The sequence below is a fragment of the Loxodonta africana genome, chromosome 4 (genome assembly GCF_030014295.1).
Source record: "Loxodonta africana isolate mLoxAfr1 chromosome 4, mLoxAfr1.hap2, whole genome shotgun sequence".
NCBI lineage: Eukaryota > Metazoa > Chordata > Mammalia > Proboscidea > Elephantidae > Loxodonta > Loxodonta africana.
In genome coordinates, this window is record NC_087345.1 from 137,352,848 (window position 1) to 137,363,225 (window position 10,378).

Here is a 10,378-nt window from a genome sequence, read left to right on the forward strand (position 1 = left end):
GAGCAAGTAGGAAGGGCTGGCTTTGATGCTAAGCTTGTTCTGAGTGACTCGAGAGAGCAGGATTAGAACCAGGCAACACAGGGTAGAGGGATTGCAATTTATCACAAGGCAGCAGTTTTTCTCGACAAGCACTGTCCATCAAGGAAATGAGTGCTTGCACTGGGTAGTGATCTCCCTGACTCTAGAGGTGTTCAAGCAGATGTCAGCGACAGAGAACAGATGATGCTGGCAAAAAAAAAAAAAACTGGATGTAATGAATTACAAACTCCCCATTCCACTCCCACCAACCCTAAGAGTCTTTGATTCTTTTGAACTGAGACTGAGGTGGAAGTGAAAGGATTTAGTGGTAGGCGAGAGACTGGGAGCTGGAAGGGTTAAGTCAGGAAGGTTTCCTGACCTGGGAGACTGCTGGGCCAGTTCATTTCTGCAGTTTGGTTTCCCTCCATTCACCCTTGTCTTCTTCACTCTCTCTCCTGCTCTAATTTCTTCCCCTGCTTTTCCCTCCCTTTCTTCTCTTTCCTCTTTCATTCTCTATCTCCTATTCTCCCCTCCCTCTGCCACCTCCTGCCCAACCTCCTGCTCCCACAGGCAGGGAAGGCACCTGGCCTAAAGGTCTACCAGGGAGAGATTCATGCTTTCCAGCTTCCCTGGTATGGGGAGAGGTGCTGAATCCTTGTCAGGGTCCTGCCAGCTCCTCTATTGTGGCAAGTGAAATTACCAGCTTCACACTGCAGATCTATTTAAATCCACTTTCATGTCTGATGGATTTAAAAATATGCTAGAAGTCGGCATCTTAAATACAAGAAACACAAACAAGCAGATGAGGCTGCGTTTTCCTTCCTCTGGGCCCTCCCCACCCTCTTCTGCTTTCCTTCCCCTCTCTCCCTGCCCCCTCCCAAAGCAGCTTTCATTCACGAGACCCATCTCCCTTCCTCTTCCCACCCCGCCCCTTCCCTCAATGGTGCATGAAACCTAAACAATAGCCAGAACCCCTGGGGCCTGGGTTCTCTCCTCAACTCTGTAGGAGACACATAGGACCACCCACCATGAATGCTGCTCTCTCAAACCCAGCTCACCTCCTGCCTCGCCAGCAGGGTCTTCTGCATTGACTGTTATGTGGAAACACAGTGCCAGGCAGAACTTCAGAGACCACTCACCACCTGGGAGGGGTTTGCCAGGGTTACAAGATGAGTGGCCACACTGGCCCCTGGTCCTAACCCTTGCTACACACAGCAAACTCCATGCAATCCTTCCAGTCTTTCCATTCACTCCTCTGAGAAGAGGGTTCACTACCCCCAGATCCACAGGTGTGGAGATGCCTCAGCCTGCCCAGCACCCAACCCCAACAACCGACCTGTGAGAATTCGCACAGGACCCCAGAACTGGAAGGCTTCACAGCTGGGGTCTCCTAGTCTGTCCCATATGAAAAGGGTGGATATTCCCTGGGAACCTGTTCTGAGGCCTTGGCCCACTTTGGTTGATCTAACCCAGTTTCCTCCTGTTGTAATTTAAGTCACATGCCCCCTAATCCCTGAGCACCATCTCTCTGAGACTTGCTAATTGGGCCCTGCAGCATGTCCTACATCTGGAAATGGCACCACTGCTTCCGCCCCACCCGCCCTGTGTCCCAGACCACACCGGCTCTGGTTGTTGTTCTAGCTCACAGTTGTCAACCTCAGATGGGGGGCTTATAATGACATATTCAAATCACCCGGGAGCTTTTCATTATTTTTACTAGTTTATTTTTATTCTTTTTACTTTTTTTATTGTTTTATTCATTTTGTTGTTTTAAAAAAATAACACCAATCCTCAGGCCCCTGCCAGAAATTCTGATTTAATCGGAAGTTGGAGGAGCTTTACTTTTTGTGGATTAACATTGCTATTATTAGCAACAACAATGGAATGGAATGCTGGAAGAAAAACCCTGCAAAGTGGTGAACAGTCTATTGATCTTGGATCGTCCCCTTTATGTCTCTGTGTCTTTGCCCATGCTGTTCCCTCTGTCTGGATTCTTTAAGAGAATTTCGATGGCTTACCTATAGCCATAAAGCAGGTCGTGGGTAAAGCAGGTGGCCTAACAGGGTTCCAAGACCTCCCTAGTACTTTCATGCCCTCTCAATTACCTGGGCTTTGACAGCCATCAACATCTGATTCCCTGCACTCAGGAGCCCAGATGCTACACTGAATTATCATGTAAATGTGTGTGCATACACCACACATACACATGCACCAACCAAACCAAACCCACTGCCATAGGGTTGATTCTGACTCATAGCGACCCTGTAGGACACAGTAGAACCGCACAATAGGGTTTCCAAGGCTGTAAATCTTTTACAGAAGCAGACTGCCACATCTTTCTCCCAAGGAGTGGCTAGTGGGTTTGAACCACCAACCTTTTGGTTTGCAGTTGAACGCTTAACCACTGTGCCACACATACTCACTCACACACTGTGATAAAAGCATACATTCTGCTCATTCCAATTTTGTCCCTGACTCCCTCCCCTAGAGTTAGTCTTTCCATTGATGCCCTAATATATTTTCCATAAAATTTTGAGTCTGTGTCGAAGTGCCAAGCAGCACTCTATGCCTTTGGAACATAAAAAAGAACAAGAAAAAAAAAAAAAGTCTAGGAACTCAAAGTCAGTAAAGGAGCTCTATGCACAAATAGGAAGACACTATGATAGAGGGACTGTGCAGAATGCCATTGGAAATGAGGAGAGAGTGGGTGAAGTTGGCCCTGGATTTGGGGGTGAGGAGGTAGCAGTACTTTAACAAAGGCTTCAGTGATTGATCTGAGAGCTGAGAGGTGAATGGAAAGACAGGAATATCAGAGGGGAAGAGAGGGTGCCTGTGAGTGAAAGCCACTTGACGGTGTCCCCATGTGACTTTTGGCTGGAGCAGGGGGATGAAGCTGGGGCATCAAGAGGGAATCCAGAGCTGTAAGCAAAAGAGACAAAACAAAAGAAGCAATCATCCCTGGGCCAGGAGGAATTTAAAAGTCAGTCTGTAAGTGACAAGAAGCCATTGGAAGGTTTGCAGCAGGAGAGTGAATGGTAAGGTCAGATGTGCAACTGAGCTGAGAAGAAAGTGGAATGGAAGGATGGGGCAAGACTGAAAGCAGGAGACCTGTTGGGAACTACTATCCTGGCGCCGGGCACACAATCGTGAGGGCGTGGCCCAGGGCCAAGAGGAGGAGGGAGAATAAAGAAAGGACCCTCTTAACCAACCAACTCCAGCTCTCAATGTGTTCTGTGCTTGTCAATGAGCCAGGTCGTATTTTTAATCTCAGTCTTTCCTCTCTGCCTTCCCACAGTCCAGCATGTTTCTGGGCTACCTAATGGTGCCTCCCATACTCCACACTCCAAGCCATTAAATCTCAAACATTGAATTAAAAAAAAATTAAATCCACAGTTTCGGAAAGGAGATTTTTCAGAATGAGGTGGGGCCATGGTGGTTATACTCTGCAAACCTCAAACCAAGTAAAATTTGTATCATCCACAGCTTTTAATTATCCAGGCCATCGGTTCATCCATGGATATGAACAATGGAAGCCAGCTGTGGTTTATGGACTGGGAGGGAAAATACAAAACCCACATGTGTACAGCACTTTAGAGTTTACAAGCCACTTCCACAAAATCCCACTGCGAATTATTTTCCCTCTACAGCAATGGAGACCCAGTGAGAGTGAGGGCCTCCTTCTCTGGAACACAGCCAGTGAGCCATGCAGGGAGACGTATTCAGCCACAGGACTCTCACATCTGGGCCCCAGTGACTTCTGTTTGGATACCTCCAATTATCTGCTCTCATCTTCCATCCTCTGGTCATCTCTCATCTGGACACCTACCCAGCCTCACTGCCCAACCCTCTCCCCTCCCTGCCTCAGAAGCCCACATCTCCTGGGGCTCATTCATTAGCAACACATTGGGAAGTGACACATGAAAGAGAATCTGATCAGAGATTATCAATAGGCAACATTAACAGAACCAAATTAACTCCCTGCCTGGATGAGAGTCGCCCAGCCCTGGCCAGCCAGCAGCCAGTATCCTTAGTTGTATTTTCTCTTAGTTATTAAAATGATTTTCCAAGATACAGTCCCATCCCAGTAGACTCACAGACTAAGAAGCTGCAGTCAAGTTCCTGGAGAAGCCCCACATCTTGGCCTACTCTTCCATTTCCTCTGGCTACTCGTTGGCAAAGCTTCCCAAAACCAAAACCCAAAAGCCATTCTACCCTCCTCTGCTAAGTTAGGGCAGGGTCTTCTTGGAAAGCTCTGAGCTCAGGGTCGCAAAAGAAGAGGAGTAGAATCCAAAAGTCATAGTTCTTCAAGTTGGGTGGGAACCTGGAGATGATTCTAGGTTAATATTTGCATTTCAGAAATGAGAAAACTGAGGCCTAGAGAGGGGACATGAAGAGCTCCACGTCACATTGCAGGTTCAGATTATTGAAGCAACAAGCATACTGGCAACTGGCATTGTGGTCATGGCAACAAGTCACCAAGGCATCACGGGCTCATTCATCAAGTATTTATTCAGCACCTATAACAGGCCACCGTGGCTGAGTTAGGCACACCTTATTCCCCAAAGTGATGTCTGCTTTTTCACACTCTAAGGAGGTCTTTTGCAGCAGATTTGCCCAATGCAATACGTCATTTGATTTCTGGACAGCTGCTTTCATGGGTGTTAATTGTGGATCCACGTAAAATGAAATCCTTAACAACTACAATCTTTTCTCCTTTTATCATGACGTTGCTTGTTGGTCCAGTTGTGAGGATTTTAGTTTTCTTTATCTTTAGGTGTAATCCATACTGAAGTTTGTAGTCTTTGATCTTCATCAAGAAGTGCTTCAAGTCCTCTTCACTTTGAGCAAGCAAGATTGTGTCATCTGCATGTCACAGGTTGTTAACAAGTCTTTCTCCAATCCTGATGCTGCATTCTTCTTCATATAGCCCAGTTTCTCAGATTATTTGCTCAGCATACAGATTGAGTAAGTGTGGTGAAAAGATACAACCCTGACGCACACCCTTCCCAACTTTAAACCACGGAGTATCCCCTTGTTCTGTTTGAATGACTGCCTCTTGGCCTATGTACAGGTTCCTCACGAGCACAATTAAGTGTTCTGGAATTCCTATTCTTTGCAAGCCATGGTATTTTAAATTGCCTCATATACATGTGAAACCTAAACAATGAATAAGGAAGGCCAAAGAAGAATTGATGCCTTTGAATTATGGTGTTGGTGAAGAATATTGAATGTACCATGGACTGTCCCCCCACACATCTCAGTTTGTCATACCATGGGGACTTGTGTGTTGCTGTGATGCTGGAAGCTGTGCCACCAGTCTTCAAATGCCAGCAGGGTCACCCATGGCAGACAGGTTTCAGCTGAGCTTCCGGACTATGACAGGCTAGGAAGAAGGACCCAGCAGTCTGCTTCTGAAAAGTATTAGCCAGTGAAAACCTTATGAATAGCAGCGGAACATTGTCTGATACGGTGCCAGAAGATGAGCCCCTCAGGTTGGAAGGCACTCAAAATGCTGCTGGGGAAGAGCTGCCTCCTCAAAGTAAAGTCAACCTTAATGACATGGACGGAGTCAAGCTTTTGGGACCTTCATTTGCTGATGTGGCATGACTCAAATGAAAAGAAACAGCTGCAAACATCTATTAATAATCAGAACCTGGAATGTACGAAGTATGAATCTAGCAAAATTGAAAATCGTCAGAAATGAAATGGAACACATGAAGATCAATATCCTAGGAGTCAATGAGCTGAAATGGACTGGTATTGGTCATTTTGAATCAGACAATCATATGGTCTATTATGCCAGGAATGACAAAGAGGAATGGTATTGCATTCATCATCAAAAAGAACATTTCAAGATCTATCCTGCATTACAATACTGTCAGTGATAGGATAATATCCATGCACCCAACCACGAGGAAGGCCAGTTAATACGATTATTATTCAAATTTATGCGCCAACTTCTAATGCCAAAGATGAAGAAATTGAAGATTTTTACTAACTTCTGCAGTCTGAAATTGATTGAACATGCAATCAGGATGCACTGATAATTACTGGTGTTTGGAACTAGAAAGCCAGCAACAAAGAGGAAGACTCAGTAGCTGGAAAAATGGCCTTCGTGATAGAAATGATACAGGAGATCCCATGACTGAATTTTGCAAGACCAACGACTTCTTCATTGCAAATATCTTTTTTCACCCACATAAACAGCAACTATACTCATGGACCTCACCAGAATGGAATACACAGGAATCAAATTGACTACATTTGTGGAAAGAGATGATGGAAAAAGCTCAGTATCATCAGTTAGAACGAGGCCAGGGGCTGACTGTGGAACAGACCATCAGTTACTCATATGCAAGTTCAAGTTGAAACTGAAGAAAATTAGAACAAGTCCACAAGAGCCAAAGTATGACCTTGAGAATATCCCACCTGAATTTAGAGACTAACTTGAGAATAGATTTGACGGGATGAACATTAATGACCAAAGACCAGATGAGTTGTGGAAAGACATCAAGGACATCATACATGAAGAAAGCAAACAGTCATTAAAAAGAAAGGAAAGACCTAAATGGATGTCAGAAGAGACTCTGAAACTTGTTCTTGAACGTTGAGTAGCTAAAGCAAAAGGAAAAAATGATGAAGTAAAAGAGCTGAACAGAAGATTTCAAAGGATGGCTCAAAAAGACAAAGTAAAGTATTATGATGACATGTGCAAAGAACTGGAGATAGAAAACCAAAAGGGAAGAAAAACGCTCAGCATTTCTGAAGCTGAAAGAACTGAAGAAAAGACTCAATCTGCAAGTTGCAATAGTGAAGGATTCTATGGGGAAAATGTCGGACGATGCAGGAAGCATCAAAAGAAGATGGAAGGAATACATAGAGTTACTATACCAAACACAGTTGGTTGACGTTCAGCCATTTTAGGAGGTAACATATGATTAGGACCTATGGTACTAAAGAAAGAAGCCCAAGCTGCACTGAAGGCATTGGCGAAACACAAGGCTCTGGGAATAGACGGAATACCAATGAAGATGTGTCAGCAGATGGATGTAACGATGGAAGTGCTCACTTGTCTATGCCAGGAAATTTGGAAGACAGCTACCTGGTCAACAGACTGGAAGAGATCCATATTTATGCCTATTCCCAAGAAAGGAGATCCAACCAAATGTGGAAATTCTCAAACAATATCATTTAATATCACATGCAAGTAAAATTTTTCTGAAGATTATTCAAAAGCAGCTGCAGCAGTATATCAACAGGGAACTGCCAGAAATTCAAGCCCGATTTAGAAGAGGGTGTGGAACCAGGGATATCACTACTGATATCAGATGGATCCTGGCTGAAAGCAGAGAATACCAGAAAGATGTTTACCTGAGTTTTATTGACTATGCAAAGGCATTTGACTGCGTGGATCATAACAAATTATGGATAATATTGCAGAGAATGGGAATTCCAGAACACTTAATTGTGCTCATGAGGAATCTGTACATAGATCAAGAGGGAGTTGTTCGAACAGAACAAGGCGGTACTGCGTGCTTTAAAGTCAGGAAAGGTGTGCATCAGGTCTGTACCCTTTCACCATACTTAGTCTGTATGCTGAGCAAACAATCTGAGAAGCTGGACTGTATGAAGAACTCGGCATCAGGATTGGAGGAAGACTCATTAACAATCTGCATTATACAGGTGATACAACCTTGCTTGCTGAAAGTGAAGAGGATTTGAAACACTTACTGATAAAGATCCAAGACCTCAGCCTTCAGTATGGATTACACCTCAACATAAAGAAAACAAAAATCCTCACAATTAGACCAAGAAGCAACATCATGATGAATGGAGAAAAGATTGTAGTTGTCAAGGATTTCATTTTACTTGGATCCACAGTCAACACCCATGGAAGCAGCAGCAAAGAAATAAAAAAACACATTGCATTGGGCAAATCTTCTGCAAAAGTCCTCCTTAAAGTGTTGAAAAGCAAAGATGTCACCTTGAGGACCAAGGTGCGCCTGAGCCAAGCCATGGTATTTTCAATCACTTCATATGCATTCAAAAGCTGGACCATAAATAAGGAAGACCAAAGAAAACTCGTTGCCCTTGAATTGTGGTGTCGGCAAAGAATATTGAATATACCATGGACTGCCAAAAGAAGGAACAAATCTGTCTTAGAGGAAGTACAACCGGAATGTTCCTTAGAAACAAGGATGGTGAGACTATGTCTCACATACTTTGGCCATGTTATCAGGAGGGATCAGTCACTAGCGAAGGACATCATGCTTGGCAAAGTAGAGGGTTAGTGAAAAAGACAAAGACCCTCAATGAGATGGATTGACACAGTGGCTGCAGCAATGGGCACAAGCATAACAACAATTGTGAGGACGGTGCAGGATGAGGCATGTTTTGTTCTGTTGTGCGTGGGGTTGCTGTAAGTTGGAATCGACTTGATGGCACCTAACAACAACAACATGGCCTGCCAGAATGAACAAATCTGTCTTGGAAGAAGTACATCCAGAATGCTCCTTAGAAGGCAAGACTTCATCTCACGTACTTTGGACATATTGTCAGGAGGGACCAGTCCCTGGAGAAAGGTATTATGCTTGGTAAAGTAGAAGTTTTAAAGTAGAAGGTCAGCAAAAAAAGGAGGAAAACCCTCAACGAGGTGAATTGACACAGGTGGCTGCAACAATGGGCTCAAGCATAACAACAATTGTGAGGATGGCGCAGGACCATGCAGAGTTTCATTCTGTTGTACGAAGGGTCATTATGAGTCAGAACTGACTCGACAGCACCTAACAACAACAACATAATAGGCCAGAATGAGGCACTGGTGCTTCACTGCTAGAATTCTGGCCTTCCATGATAGAGGCCTAGGTTCGATTCCAGCCAATGCACCTCGTGCACGGCCACCATCTATCTGTCAGTGGAGGCCTGTGAGTTGCTGTGATGCTGAGCAGATTTCAGCAGAGCTCTAGACTAAGATGGACAGGGAAGAAAGGCCTGGTGATTTGCCTCTGAAAATCAGCCACTGAAAACTTTGCGGATCACAACAGTTCAATCCCCAAACAATCATGGGGATGGCTCAGGACCTAGCAGCAGCATTTCATTCCATTGTGCATGGGGGTCCCATGAGTCAGGGTAGACCGGACAGCAGCAAACAACAACAACACAACATAATGGGCCAGGAATTGTATCTGGCACTGAAATACAAATGTAAGTGAGATATAGAACCTTCCCCCAAGGAGCTCACAGTCTGTTGGGGATATATAGACACAAAAACAGATGCTGATGATACAGCGTGGGCACAGATATTCACCAGAGAGCATAGAGAGCCAAGTGGTGAGGCTCAGAAAGGGCCAGCGTGTCCGCATCTGGAGGTTTTTGAGGCCCAGCATAATTCAGAGTCATAGCATACTATCATAGTGGTAGTTAACACAGTGATGTTTACTACTTACAGGCACCATTCTCATTTAATCCTTGCAATAATCCTATGTTGTCATTGTTGTTGGGTGTTGTCGAGTGGATTTTGACTCATAGCGACGCCCTGTGACAGAGTAGAACTGTCCTTTAGGGTTTTTTTGGCTATAATCTTTACAGAAGCAGATGGCCGGGTCTTTCTCCTGAGGTGCCACTCGGTGGGTTTGAACTATCAACATTTTCGTTAGCAGCTCAGCACTTAACTGTTGCATCACCAGGGTAGGTAGATGTTATGATTGCCACCAGTTTACAGGAAGGGAAACTGAGGCAGAGTGAGGTTAAATAACTTGCTTGGAGTCTCACAGCCAGAGGTGTAGGATCAGCGTTTAAGCATGTTCATCAACTCCAAAGTCCATGCTCTTAACCACTGCCACATGCTTCCTCTTGTCTCAGGTGACTCTTGTGCTTAGTCAAGGACACCACGGGAAACCTCCTGCCTATATGGCCATGTGTGCACACACATCCCAATTTTGCACTGTGCGGCAGTGGTCATAGGCCCTGAGCCATATTTAGTGACCTCAGGTCCACCCCGCATGCCTGGCAGTGCTCTGACCTCCCACAGCTTCTCTACTCTAAGCATCTCCAAGGCCATTTTGAGAATTGAGTCCAAGCAACATAGGATCATGCCTTCTCTGCGGTCACACAAAGCTCAGTTAGATATCTGACCTGCTGTGGGCAGAGACTCCACAATAATAATTGTGATAATTATTTTTACAATTATTACAAATAATTTCAGAGTTCCAAAAATTGCTCCCTCCCTGGGGAGCACTTAGAGTCATCTGCACTATTTTGTCTAGAGCTCTTAGTTGCAAGAACAGGGACAGCGAACATGTGTAAGCAGGTCCTGTGTTGCCATGCACACGCAGGATGCATCACCTGTGTCATCTCACGC